Source organism: Atractosteus spatula, chromosome 6, assembly GCF_055471065.1.
Source record: "Atractosteus spatula isolate fAtrSpa1 chromosome 6, fAtrSpa1.hap1, whole genome shotgun sequence".
In the NCBI taxonomy this organism is placed as follows: domain Eukaryota; kingdom Metazoa; phylum Chordata; class Actinopteri; order Semionotiformes; family Lepisosteidae; genus Atractosteus; species Atractosteus spatula.
Window position 1 is genome coordinate 63,909,139 of NC_142711.1, and position 15,655 is coordinate 63,924,793.

The window sequence follows — 15,655 nt, forward strand, 5'->3', positions numbered from 1 at the left end:
CCACATGCAAGAGGAAGAGGGAGAAGGATGCGTCAAAAGTCTCCTCGTGTGTCTCTGTGATAAATATTTGATGCACAAAAAAGGTGTGGAACTTCCCCTGTCCACCCAGGGCTTGAATTTTCATGTGTCTCGCTGTTGCAGTCAGATTAACCTTATTGATAATCGATAAGTCAATTGAGAACAAATTCTCATGCCCCGAAGTCGGGTTAACTTTTACGTTGTGTCCTTGTGTGTAGGTGGGACCAGAGACCAGAAGATAAAAACAATGCTGTAATGTGATGCCGGCGCGCTGTGATGCCGCATGTGGCTTTGGTCATTAAGCACCACTTTAACTGTGTCATGGTGACATGAGATAATGACCTCCGTAAGGGACACTTCTCATGAATGTCACGTATATAATTCTGCTTTAAGGCTGAGCCTGTCATAGAGAATTCTGTTCGCTTTAGTCTTAATGTTATAAATCAGATTTTCACAAATCATAGCACGGGTTCTGTTCAGCGACTTCCTTCTCTGAGCAAATAGGGTGTTTTTATTAAAATCTGGATTATGCACAAACGGGGGTAGAAAATGTGATTCACTCCAAACATCAGGGCTGAATCTTCTTCATTGCTTTCGAGTCACTTTTTCACTTAGAATACACATTTCAAAAGCCGCCTTCCATCCATCCTGTATGTAACATTTCTCTCTAATCTGGCTTTGACAATAAATTATAGCATATGCTGTAGCTCCACCCGGTCTGCAGAGTTTTTCAGAAGATGCTAGAAAAAAAATCCAGCAAAAATAAAAAAATAACCGTGCTCTATAAATATCAGCCTCCACCCTGCAGACAGTCACATTATATTCACACCATATATCCGTGAATAAATCATTTAGATGTGGAGATTGCTGTTACAGTATCAAGCCAGCTCCAAATCACCTTTATATGGGCTTAAGGACTAGACAAGCTGGATGGTTGAGATGCAGTCTGGTACAGTACTTTCTTTTTCTTTAATAACGGAGCAGATTTTCACAAGGAGTGTGCACAGCACACCACCACTGGGTCATAATGGGAACTCGGGGTGTGAGAGGCTTCGGCTCAGGCGGGGGTTTCTTTAGTGTCCTGTGGCTCCTGTGCTTTCAAATGAGAATTGATGAGACCCAGTGACCCTGGGTCCCCAAATTTCTTTTCAGGCGACAGTTCTCAGGATTTTACCTACAGTACCTTCAGGCATGGCGATGTATTCACGGGTGTATGTGAAGGCAAAAAACTCTTAGAAGGTCAGGTGAAGACTGACATACCCTCAAATCCTATCACACCTGGTTGTATTTTTAAATAAATTGTTCTAATGGAAAGTTGTCTGCCTACACTATCTTTTTCTAGTCATATTTGACAGAGTGGTTAGATGCATCCTCTTGTGTTCAGAATTTGTCCCTTATATCTTTTTTTTGTATTTGCTAAACACTGTTGTCTGTTTTGCTGTCTGCTCAGAAATGTATAGAAAAAGTTAAAACATGTCGAGATAAACTGTGAGGAAAAAAAAACGACGCAAATGCAAAATTAAGAGTTTCACTTGAAACTGTTGAAAAATTTGACAATTTCTTTTTGTGTTCCAGAAACCCAGAGCCATATACCGTATAAATGTGATTACAGAGTTTGGGTATATTGCCATTCTTCTGAGTTTAGGTGCTATACAGTACCTATTTAACTATATTGTGGTCTTGTCTGTTTAAACTCTCTGACATGCCGACGTACATTTCAAAGGTTTTCTGCCTGTATAGGGGGCTGTTTTAGATTCAAATAGCACATTTTAGCACCTCAGAAAGCCATTGACACTGATCTTTCACCCCTATCCCACGTCTATCAGTTATGAGTCTATCAGCTGTGTAAAGCACATTCTAGATGACTCTTCACAGCCTTTGTTTATCTGCATTTATCTGCATTTTCCCTCAGAATGCAGATACAGATTTCCCCATTTTTAAGGTCTCATTTATACCCTTTTGTGTTTGTGTGTTTTCTTTACATTGTCTGCTGCTGTAAAACAAACTGCCCCTTGGGGATAATAAAGACTCTCTCTTGAAAACTGTAGAGGCTAACATCTGAGTGACCCAGGACGAAGAATAAAGGCACGTCAGTGAATCCTGAAGGACCACTATGCAGCATGTCCTTATCCTTTTTTCTGTACTCAAATCAAAATCCCTTAATAACACAAACTTTCTCTGAACATTTAAAGTATTTTTTTTATTCCTGAGATCGTTATTTTTGCAGTATTGCATCTCTGAATTACAGTTGAATAGGTGATTCAAACATTTGCCTGCGAACTGCTTTACGCAGCTAAGCAAAAACACCCAGAACTGTTATTTGGCCAGTATTTAAATAGTGGACTAGGAAGTATGTCTGTTTACCATTGGCAAATTTAATTTTTATTTTTTAAAAGAATTTTCAGCCACTCGGAATAAGCAAATCAAACTATTTGCACCAATACCAAATGCTATTTTCTTATGTGATAATGAGCAGCTTTTTCCCTGTTGTTGTACACTGGGCTGTGCTTAAGGGTGCTGAGGTGTAAAGCTTTTCCATTCTCTACTAGAAAAATCTCTGATATCAGAAACACCAAAGAGCATTATAGATACCTTATGTGCTCTGTCTAGGCTTTTTCTCATAGATTACTAAATCCTAAAAATGTTAAACCAATGATTTTACATATTGATGTACATTTAAGATTATTTCTCATTGCACTATTTCAATTAATTTATGTTTACATAAAAGAAAATCTAAAACAATTAGGTTAAGAAACTGTGCCTGTCTTTCCACCTGCATTTTGTGCTACGACAGATATGTTTTATTTTCTTACTGGTGGTAGTGGAGAAAGGGGATATTTATCTTCTCCATTATGTGAATGTCATGTTTTTTTTTCTGTGCACAGTATATGTATATTTATAAAACTTTGCAAACACAACACACACACTCTCTCGAACTACATTATGTCATGCTAACCTGTTAGCTTATATGAATATGGCGTCACAAGAGGCCCTTTTGCAAAATATTGCAGAGATTGTATCCCTCTGTTTTCATCTGGCCGTGAGACAAAGCAGACTGCCCATGTGTGGCAAGCAGTGCACGCTTGTGATCTTCATGTTAAAGGTGACACATTGGGTTACAGTATATGGGACACACACGTCCTCCAGTGTGTGAAAGAGAAGGAGCACCTTTGGGGAAGTTGCTGGTAGAAACATTGTGATGCAAAGTCGCCAAGGAGTTCAGGATCCATCCATCTCCTGTCAATATACTGCTGCAGCACCACCTGCGATCCAGTCAGCTGTGGTGTTTCAACCCGCAGAGGGGCTGTCAGAACCGCAGATCAGTACCGCTCAGCACCAGCTACAGGTGTCATGGTAGACCCAGAAACCCAATGACACTCTTCATCCTGCACTGATGCATCGGCATATATCAACAAGAGTTGTGCTTGAAAACCGATCCCAGGACAACGGTAGGATGCAGAGTGGTGGAGGGTCATATTTTCTGACGAGTCCTGCTTCTGTGCCTCACTTCTCAAAGTGCGGGAACTGCAGGAGAGTTCACTGAGGTCTGTGCAAGGGAAACACACTGCTCACAAGGCAATAGTGTATCATAGTGCGAGGAGAGGATACTGCCAGCTTCAGTCCCGGTGTTGTCAATGGACCTTATGTGCAATTCTGAGACGTGTGGCTCAAGCAGTTTGAATAACACAAACGCAGTGTTTCTTCATGATCATCCCAACAACAGCAGAGATCCACCCAGACTGAAAAGTGGGGTGTTTGTAAATTGTATGTAAATTGGGGGGGTGGAAGTCATGTGCCCATGTCACTAGCTCTTCAGCCAGCTCCGCACTCGTGGGAGGAGATGGGCAGACACAAATGTCAAAGCCACCTGCCTGACAGCTCCTTACAGAATAGACACAACAGGGAGCATGAGCAATATCTGCCAATCTGCGCCATTCTTTGCACATACTTTCCATCTCCATTGTTAGAAACTGATTCACATCCCAACCGATACCCATTTAATAAACCTTATCCATTCATATTCTCAGCACTTTATCCATTACAGGGTCACGCGGCAGCCAGAGTCTAGCATGAAAATTGGGCAGAAGACAGGATACATCCAGGATGGGACACCAGTCCATCGCAGGGCACACAGACACAAACACCCCGAAGCTAATTAACCCACCAGTATGTCTTTGGACTGTGGGAGGAAACCGGAGCACCCGGAGGAAACCCACAGGACCACAGGGAGAGCATACAAACCTGGGTCCCAGCACTGCGAGGCAGCAATACTAACCAGTGTGCCGCCCTAATAAACTTCATCCACTGTTAATATGTATTTTGAAGCTTTGGGTGTATTTCAGTATACAGACTTTTAAATGGGTTTTCCTTACCAGTTATAATTATGTTTAATTGCTTTGATTCTATGTACAGTTCATTTTTCCTTGTCGTCCTCCAAAACTTAAGAGTCAGACTTTCCAACATACATTTTAGCCTTTTATGGTTAAACATTCAGTTCTTTTGCTCAGAGAAAATATTAATATTATAAATGCCTAAACGAAAGGAATTTGAAGCATAACTGCACATTAACAACCTCATTCAGGTTAGGAAAATTGTTGCTGTTTTTGTACAACCAAATCAAATATTACCAGTAGGAGAAAATTAAAGCATTTGGACTAGGAGAAGAGGCCAGAACTTTAAAATTCTGTAGAACTCTTGTTAGTTCGGAAAATCAAGGCTCTGACAGCACAACTACCTCCTTTTTTAATATCCCATCTTTCCTTCTCAAAAGCTTACATTCTGCACTGCAGTTTTGGATGATTTCTGAATCCTACAGTATATCTTCTACGGTATATTTGCCGTGTTGTGTGGGAAGTGAGATCTGACTTCTCCTTCTACCAAGTTTGATGTTGTGTTTTTGAGCTTCTTTTGTGTGCTGTTATATGAAATTAAGTTTAATCAAGTTTGTGTTTGTGCTTCTTGCAGATGTTCTGTTAATAGATTTTCCTGACTCAAAATGCCAAAAAAGAGGATAAAGTGTGATTTTGAGACTGGAACTCCAAATCAATTCAAGATCTCATTATATTCCCATTTGTAGCAGTTTGATTCATGACTTAAACTGTCCAAATCTGTGTATCAAAGTTAATGGAATAAAAAAAACACTTTTGCAAGAAAAAGACAAGAGACTGAGTCAATATACCTTTAGCTATCTTGATACATTGATACATATTGTTCCTACTGTATCTTCAAGTAAATTTTGCCATCTTAACCCGAATCTTATTTTTCTTTGTCGTAAACACCTCTCTACGTACTCCAATCAGTGTTTTATTTGACTTAAATCTGTGCTTTGGAACAATCCATGCTAATCGATAAATTCCTTGTTATTCTTTCTAATGCCTTAGGGTTTTCTGGCTGTGCGCTAGGGTGCTCCATTTTCTTGGAACATTCTTAAATGTTGATTGTTCTTTCTTGGCAATAGGCCTTGGACTGGACACTTATTTGTTCTTCTTCGAAAATGCCAGGGCATGTCAGAGAACCATATAGCTCCTTGTGCAGAGAAATCATTCTCTTTCACTTTCTGGCATTGGAGATCCCGGACTTCAGATTTTAGTCAAGCGCAAGTGTCTGCATAGCCTGCTGTCATCTGACTACAGCAAGGAATGGATCTGCATCTTTGTCTATTTATTCAAACTGTTTTCTCTTTTTGTTCGGGGACATGGAAGTGAGGCATTTCTCTCTTGGATTTAAGTTTGGATTGGAGGTTTTAACAGGATTTTGAGCAAAATGCTTTTTTTCACTTGACACTATAGTAAGTCTTCTGCCAGCTCTGATCATAGTCTTACAGTGACTGCCTTTCTTAACTTATTCAGTTCCCTAATGGCTGTTAATGATTTTAGATTGGCCTATTGGATTTACTGCAATTGCAGCTTGTTTTTTTAATATTTCAGTAGCTCAGTTTATTATATATTATGTATTTTCTTTTAACTTGAATGTAAAATGTGAAAGTTTATGTCTGTTTAAGCAATTTTGTCTGGTCATTAGGCTAATCAACTAATTGAATCTACATTAACTGTGTATGGCTAAACAAAATCTCATCAGTATGTGTTCATACATATATAGCATTCCCTCCCGAACTCTACAAAACACGAAGCTCTCATATATTTAATTTCATTGTTGTCAATACTAAAATTACCATATTGAAGAGGACGGCCACCATCTTGTTCCAAAATTGTCATGTATAGTGTGAATGATATTAATGAACTTGGTACAGCGCTGTTGTTTATCTCTGTTCCCCCTGTTAACAGGGGGACATTTTTTTTGTATAGGGATCTTTATTTCATACTGCATTTAAAGCATTTTATTTTCCTAATTTAAAAGGAAGTTACAGACATCTACAATAGTAGGTGAATACACTGTTATTGGATTTTTACTTGGCATTAAATCCCCACGTGCGGAATACTAATTCCTGCATTTAGCTCACAGAACCCCGGACTTTCAATTTAAACTGAGTCTGTCCTAATTAAGTTCTGCACGTGGGAATGTATCATTCCTTGCTAATCCCTAGTTCAGTGTCCCAAACATTGTTTTATCCCCAGAAAATCCATTTGCTACAGGCTATGCTAGGCCAGACTTTGCTGCTACTGCTGTAAGTCATCTTCACTAAACACGAATTGTGATCAATAAAAAAAAAAACACTTGCATCGTGCATTCTGGGATCATAAAACAAAACCAAAATGCTGTGAGACAGGTATGCACACAGATTACCTATCTATCCATTTGTTTAATGTTATGTTTTACTTTATCCATGTGTAAATAAAAAAAAAACACGACACAATCCTCCTGTAGGAAGATCTTCTCTCAGATAATGTCTAATATTATTCTCTTCAAAAAATCAAAGTTCTTTGGTTTTGGAATTTTATTATTATGTTATTGCAAACCATAAAAACAAAAAACTTCTGTTTCATGTCTCAAAGGATGCAAACATTTAGATAATTAAATTTTAACTGTGATATTTTGTTATTGAAGGTATTAAGGACTGCAGTTAAGATTAAATTCACCTTCAAGGTTACTGTTCAGTGAGAGACTATAAAACTGGAGACTGACAGCAAGATTATATACATTTTATGTGTGGCACCAGTGGTTTATGATATGATTTTTAAAGGCATTGCTTAGTTCAATTAGTTATTTACAGACATGACACCCATCCTCAATGCATAGTTTTAATAAAATATACACATGAACTGTTCTACTGCATATATAAAATGAACTGAAAACAGTATTCATACTCTACTTATGGTGTCCCATTTTAATGTAATTAATAATTTTAAATGTGCAAGTCATTTTGTGTAAGTAACCTGGTTTGTTGAATTTTCTGCCCATTCCTCTTGGAAGACTTGCTGAAGCTCTCTCAAGTTGCTTGGGGATCAGTTATAGACAGCAGTTTTCTAGTCTTTCCACAGATTCACAATAGGATTCAAGTCAGGACTTTGACTGGGTTACTCAAGGATATTCACTTACTTATTCTTAAGCCACTGCAGTGTAACTTTGACCTTGTGCTTTGGATCATTGTCCAGCTGAAACGGGACGTTTTGTGCCAGTGTTGGGTCTGAAGCAGGTTTTCCTCTAGGATTTGCCAGGATTTTGCTCCATCTATTTCACAGCAGCCTTGACAAGCTTCCCAGTCCCTGCTGATGAGAAACAGCCACTCAACTGTATGGTTTTTTAAGGCAGCTCTGTGCACCTAAATTAATGTAGGTTTGCAACAGTGAAGGGTCTGAATACTTATGTAGATCATGCCTTTTTCTTGATTTTTCTTGCTCTAATTAGCTGTGTTTTTGTTTTAAATACATGGAGCAGGTTGTGCACATAACATTTTTTTTCTTTTCAGGCCCTAAAATTGAGACATTGCTGAATTTGCAAGTGAGGCCAATCATGTCCAAATGGTGGTACAACATTGTCTCACCAGGACCTGGCCAGTGATGCTGTTGTTCTCAGGACCCCCGGGAGTCCCTGCAGGGCTCATGCTGCGACTGTGTGCAGGAGTGATGCGATCCGTCGAAAGACACCTGGTCACCCGCCTGCTTTATAACAGGTCTGACATTGTCGGACAAATTCCCAACGTAGACCATTTCCTGGGTACTTTGTGTTATTTCGTTCGGATACCCAAATGCATGATTGCCAATGTTTTCTTCACAATAAAAGTGGACTGCCAAAAAAATAATTAAACGATTCCTGCTATGATTGGGGTTCAAATTATTCCAGGTAATGATACCTATGACAGGTATCGTCATCGATCTTTTCTGGTGACTTGCGTGCTTAGTTACAGTACACGAGTCCTGCTTCCTGAGATGATGCTAATTCCCGTCTCACTCATGCTCCCCTCTAGATCTAACCCTGCACATCCCATCATATCAAGTACAGCCTTCCCCACTCCCAGACACTGACCCTTTCAACACCCCAGGGGTCTGTTCTGTTCACATCAGTCAACCTCTGGCTCTGGGAAGCCTCACTGCGGAGGGACTCCCTGCCCTCATAATAGCCAAACCTGCCTGTGGCCAGCCCTCTGGGGCTCCGCCAGTCCCCTTCATCTCCGCTGCCTGCGTGGCTCCAGCCAGGAAGAGGCTGCAGAGTCTCATGTCCTGCACAGTGCCTTCATGACATGTTTGTGTCTGCTGTGTATGTTTGCTGGACACCTGAACTCACGAAACCATGCTTACAGTAGGTTAATGTAATGCACATAAACCGTATTTGGAATCTCCCTAGAATATACAGTATTCTGTCACACAGATGCTCACATTATTACAGAACCTTCCATGTCCAGAAAGTTTAAGTCTGATTGACAAGGGTTTGCTTGTTTTCTCAAGAATCAGATACTGCACCAAGAATAAGCCTTTTCTCTGAGCGAGAGATCTTCTGGTTTCTCATCCTGTGCTTTAACCACAGACCTTAATTTATATTCTCAAGAAATGGAGACTCACTATATAGTTATTTTATTACTTTTATCTTTTTAATCATACAATACTCTAAAATATAACTTAGAAAATTAAATGTATAAACATACTCTAGAAGAATTTGCAAATACAAAATTACTGTTTGCTCCTTCAAAATGATCATGTATGTTGGCAGTATTTCAAATAATAACACTGACTTTTGCTTTGAAATTGGATAGTGTCAACATAAAATGAAAAACCGATTTATGGAATATGATTTTGGAGATACTTATTGCATGAAATGTGAACTATTCATTACAGTCTATTCATAAAATAACCTCTGACATCTATAACAGCATACATTTTAAATTATACCACATTAAACAAATTACACAATTTTATTATTTTATAAGACATTGTTTCATATCTTAAATACAGTATGCAAAACCAATGAAAGAATAATCACAAAAATGTTTCACATGTGCTGCCTATTATCATTAGTAACATATACGTCTCATGAAATACTGTGCATATATATACATTATTTTTTTCTAATAAATACTTACTTTGAAAAGAAACATGCATCTCATTTGTGAAATTGCCCCATGTAACTCTGCAGAGATGATATCCAATATTTGACATGAGACCTACTAATTTTCAATGTGAAGGTTGAGCTCTGGTACGAAGTGGTGATGGAACCCATTTCCATGCTAGTTCTCTGCACCGTTCATAATGGCCCATATCTCAGACGGTCTCCAGCACTGTTGGCTACCCGATGGCGATGGGTCAGGTGACATACTGAGGCTGTGAAGTGATGATACACGAGCTGCCTACATACTGATTCCTAAGCTCCTGGGGTGGTGAAAATGAGACAAGACATGGTGTAAATTAGTTTAATGTTCTTAAATATCCATTTATATTAATGTTAAACATGCAGATCACTTTGTTGCTACAAGCAAAAATTTCATCTATGTAAACAGCATGCCATATATTATTCAGTGATAATTAAGGCATACAGTTTAGAAGAAACATATGGTTTAGGTTATTAATTGTAATTTCTGCAATTAATGCAGTCCAAACAGTCCACAGAAAATTTTGACTTTGCTATATCGTTACATGTTGCAAAAGATCTGCAAAACTGCAGCTTTCTTGCGTAATTTAGAATATATTAAAATGCACATACTTCTGAAAAGCATACTGTCCTGAATATCAAAATGACAAAATGAATACAATATCTAGTGGAAGTGCATATATAATAATTATATGTTCCATTGCTGTAATTTGAATACATATACATTGTTTTCATTATTATCATCAATTATTTTCCTGCATGGTGCTTAAGAGAAATCATGTAGCTTAAAATCAACCACTCATTATTTTACACAGATTATTACTTAGTAATGAAATAATGAAATCATTAAATATTAATGAAGGACACTTTTCCATCCACAAAAATACCCGACGAATCCTGTGACACTGCTGCCTATACCCACTGTGTCACACTTACTAAGGTGAGGATTTAAAAACAGGTTATTTTCTGTGGTTTATATCCTGTGACATCATCTACATACCACTTTTTTGTTTTAACTTGCTTTTCACAACTTTCACAACACATTTTAATTTTAATTGACTCCCTCTCAAAATATAATGGCCTTTGTTTATTTGCCTTGCAAATCTATAAGGAGAGTGACTTCCCCATCGATTTTCACTACCATCAAGCATGCAGCTCCTGAAATGACTGGCAACCTGCCAGCTTTGCTCCAAAACACCTTGGATTTGTGTGGATTAGTCTGTTTCGTTAACTTCGGGAATATTCAAGTACTCAGAATCTCAGAATTTTATTACAGAGTTTACTGGTCCAGAGCAAGTAATCAATAATTGGCACTGGGCAATGTTTTCACAAAAATAAGCATATCCAGAGAACATGTGGAAGTATATTAAAGTACTATATCTCAACATTAAATATATTTAATAATAATAATAATAATTGCTTACACTTATATAGCGCTTTTCTGGACACTCCACTCAAACCGCTTTACAGGTAATGGGGATCCCCTCCACCACCACCAATGTGTAGCATCCACCTGGATGATGTGATGGCAGCCATAGTGCGCCAGAACACTCACCACACACCAGCTATCAGTGGGGAGAAGCCATTTCAGAGATGGGGATTATTAGGAGGCCTTGATTGGTAAGGGCCAATGGGAAACTTGGCCAGGGGTTACACCCCTACACTTTTCGAGAAACATCCTGGGATTTTTAATGACCACAGGGAGTCAGGACCTCGGTTTTACGTCTCATCCGAAGGACGGCACCTGTTTACAGCATAGTGTCCCCATCACTATACTGGGGCATTAGGACCCACATGGACCACAGGGTGAGCACCCCCTGCTGGCCCCACTAACACCTCTTCCAGCAGTAGCCTTAGCTTTCCCAGGAGTCTCCCATCCAAGTTGTGAGTTGCAGGGTGATATGGCTGCTGGCAATATTTAAGCATATTGTCTAGCCTTAATCAGAATTATTAGGCATACTCCAAAATCTGGAGTACAGGGTCATAGTTTGGATAGAGCCCAATTAAACTATTATATGAGATTTCCATTAAAAATATTTTTTTAAATATTTTGTAAGATGACCGGCTGCTCACTTGTGTTAGGCCTTGAGCACCTACTGTATGTTTTCAAGTTCTGTCTTTTTTTGGGTGGTACTAAATGAATTATGATCCACCTTATTATTTGCTAATAACAATAAATCACTCCATGGTAAATTAAAATACAAAAGCTAAAGGAAAACATCTCAAGGTCAAAGAGCTCAGAGTCAGCTTTTCTCTTTCCAGGACAGTGCCTAGAGCCATAATGCAGGCCTAGAAAGGACTGAAGAGACCGAATTCTTCAATGGTTAGAATCTCACAATTATCCAGGAATAAGGGCCTTTACAAATAAAAGGCTAGAAGTTTTTAAGTAAATATATATGTGTGTGGGGAAATCTATATGCACCAATATAGATGGAAAATATTTCCCATGTGATACTAGACACTGAATATTTTTGGTTCTTCATTAACCAGTTGCAGTACTTCATTTAAAATAAAACAAGGACACTTTGGTATAAGACGGAGATCATAATTACTAAATATGGACAAATCAAGTTGCATCTGTTTTGTTGTTATAAATCCATCCAGCAAAGAATAAACAATCACAACCAACCATTCAAAGCTGTGATTTTAGAGCTCTATAAGAATGCATTTCAGCTGTTCAGTCGCAGTCCTGTATGCGTTTACACAGCGTGCACAAGAACGCGAGGGGTATTTCTGCACTGCTACAGAAAACACACGCTCATAATATTTCTATTATCCATTGTTGGCTACATTGTCAAGAAATAAAAGTATCTGAGGAAAGTAACAGAGCAGAGACCTGGGAGAAATCAGAATGAGCTTCACTGATTTGCTACAGAAAACACAACTGGCAAGCGCTCGAGAAAGATGCAACGCTTAACCTTCTGGGATTTACTGGCAGATTGTTCAATTCTGTTTTCCAATATGTTCAGAAAACCACAGCTCCCAAATGGTTAAAGATGAAGGTGGGAAGATAGTATTGTTTAAGACAGATAAAAGTAGTTGTATGAAGCCATTTCACATGGAAAAGAAGCTTTATTTCTTTTCAAAATGGTAAAAAAAAAATCTCTTCTTTTCCTTCCGCACTTATCTTCATTTAGCCCAGGTGGAGAGCTTTGTGCATGGGGCGGCCCCTGCTATGTACAAATAAATCAGAAAGTGGGTTTTGAACTCTTTATTTCCACTAGAAGAAGAGACTGACATCTTTCTCCCTTCCTTCACTGAAACTAAACTCTAAATCTGTGGCACAATAAAAAATCAGTCCAACGCTGATGCCCACGAGGGACACTAAGCATGTTTAATTTTATAACAATCTATTGGTTTGAGAAAAGAAAAGCTAATTGTTAATACAATTTGTTTGTTATCTGTTTAGATTTAAAACAAAAAAGAGACACCAAGCATTTCATATTGCCACACATAGATTCACGTCCTTTGACTTCTCTTTGATACGGATGTTTCTTAAGAATGAAGAGAATGACTCAGTTCAAAATCTGTATGTTTTGCCATTTCTGAATTCAGACGCATAGTTTTTCAATTCTTGTGTGCCATCCTTTGTTCAATGCAGGCAAACTGGGCAGCTTTCAAATTGCATCCTTGAGTAAAGCTTTTGAAGATTTAATTTGTAAAAAATGTCTCGGAAGAATGAGCTACAGCTGACAGAAACAGAAATAAATCTCTGTTATCCTGCTGGAATTAAATAAGGTTAAATTTCTCAAAGACTAATGTTTACAAGCTGTTTAGTAGGTGAGCTGGTGAAACAAGGAATTGTAATAAAAATACGAGACCCTCCTGAAGCTACCAATAATTGATAAAAAAGCCAGTAGTCGATTAGACTTTGTGGTTACCATTCTTACTTAAAGTCTTTCTATTGCCTCAGAAAATTTTAAATGAAGTTAGAAACATTTTTATTTGCCTTAAATGTTACATTTTCATTTGTTACCCTTTAAAAATTGCTTCACTGTTCAAAAGGCCAACAGTAAAACAAACAGGTTATTTCTAAATAAGTTCATAAATGAAATTTGTAGAGGTCAAACACATTTATACAAAATATTATTGTTACAATAAAGTGGGTAATTTTGTCAGATTTTGTTGTTGTATAAAAATGTTTAAGCTGTGATTTATTTTTAATTACTCAATTTACATGCATAAATTGCAAAACTAATAAGAACTTGTTTTAAATATCAAGGAATGGTACCAAGTTCTGCTTGACTCTAATAGGGGTATTCTCATTCCATTGTCCAAAAATTCCACCACTATTAAATATTAAAGCAAGGGCTGCGTAAAAGGACAAAACCGTACTGAACCCATTGAAAAGAATGATTATTGTTGGCAACACTGTTTCTCCAGTGCAGAAATTTGCATTTCTCTTCTCTTGGAAAGGGGATGATTTTAACACAATTCAGAGCACCAAAGATGGGAAAAATGTAACTCCTACAAACAGCCCCTAAGGACTGCTGGGTTGATAGATGTTGAGACTGCATGTTACTGCATGAAGTGAATGACTGGTTTATTTTCTCACTTACAGTACTCCTTTTGTGTGCTAATTCTGTGCATGAAAACGTCTCCTCTCACAGCTCCCTGCAACACAACGCAATACAGTTAATTAGGGACGAACCAGCGAAAGGTACTCCATATACTTGATACAGAGTGACCGAACTACACATGTGCAGACCAGAAGCGGCTTTAAAAACAGATTTAATTGATCGGTTCTGACCAGAATCACTCAAAATGTATCGATGAAAACAGACCCGAAACCTGAACTGATTAATTCACTGTGACTCCAAATGCCATTTTACTGATCCCAAGCCTGCACTGAAGAGTTCCTGTCAGTGAAAGCTCTTTCCCTATGTTATAGATGTTTATTAGTTATTTAGATGAACTCTAGCTTTTTACTCCACCCTTTGTCCCCAGTTTTTAACCTGGAAATGCAGGTTTGTAGTTTCCAATTGTGGTGCGTGGCTACGTGGGCTTTTTATATCTAATGTACAGTTGTTTGCATTTATTTCCCAATCTGTTTTATTATGATAATGAATTTGATATTTCGCAAAAGGAGATATTTGGAAAATGCAGAGATCCTTATTGCATTATTTATATTTATAAAATGCTATTAACGCCATGACAAAGCTTGGAGAAGTGAGATTGCAATGCTGAAAATGGAGTTTATGCTAATAAACTGACAGCCATTTACCACCGTCCAAAATGACGGATTGGTCTATTTCCAAAAAGAATAAAGGAAATACATGCCCCACACAGCAAGCATTTTAAAAAGGTGAAGAGCATTTTATTCACGAGTGTGGCACTTTATGAGGGAATATTTATTAAACGGGAACGCAGAGGTTGTATTGTACATTGCAGATGAAAGGTGATTCAGTAGACTGGAAAAAAAATAAAAATTAAACAGCCGACTGGAGAGAAAGACCCACACACACGAGAGCAAATGAAAAAGGTCTGCATTTCACTTCAATGGGAGTAAACTTTCACCACAGAAATCGTGGCACTAACTTATATTTCCTTTCTCTCTGACATCAGCTTTTATTATCTCTGACCTCTTGCGATGCCTGAGTAAAAGAACTAATAATTTCTGTAATCTCTCGCCTTATGAATATACTTCACACACGCTGGGATTGGTTTAAATGAGTTCAGACCAGGCCCTCAATAATGCAATTTTAGATTTAATTTGTTCCTTATACTGGAAACAAAGCCATGGTAACAGCAATGAATATGTCACCTTTTATAACACTGCTTTACAGTTAAAGAGTGCTCAACTGTGAACCAGCACTTTTACAAGTGGCTCTCAGTTTGGAAAATGAAGCCTGAGGTGTATGTAACACCAAACACAAGTAGAACTCAACATGTCAGTTGTCTGTGTACACAACCCTTTAACAGAGCAGAAGTCAGGGGTCACTGATATATCTACACGTTCTAGAGAGGAAAAATTAAAATATGAACAAGCTTAACTTCTCTTAACTTCTAATACATGCAGGTGTTTTCCAAATCATATACAGAATTTCAGGCAATGTGACAGAAAGCTGGTTTTAGGGACAAAAGTGCATTCAATACTTGTTGTGTAATGAAAAGGAACAATCAGGTGTAATCAGTATGGGATATCACAAAAACACAG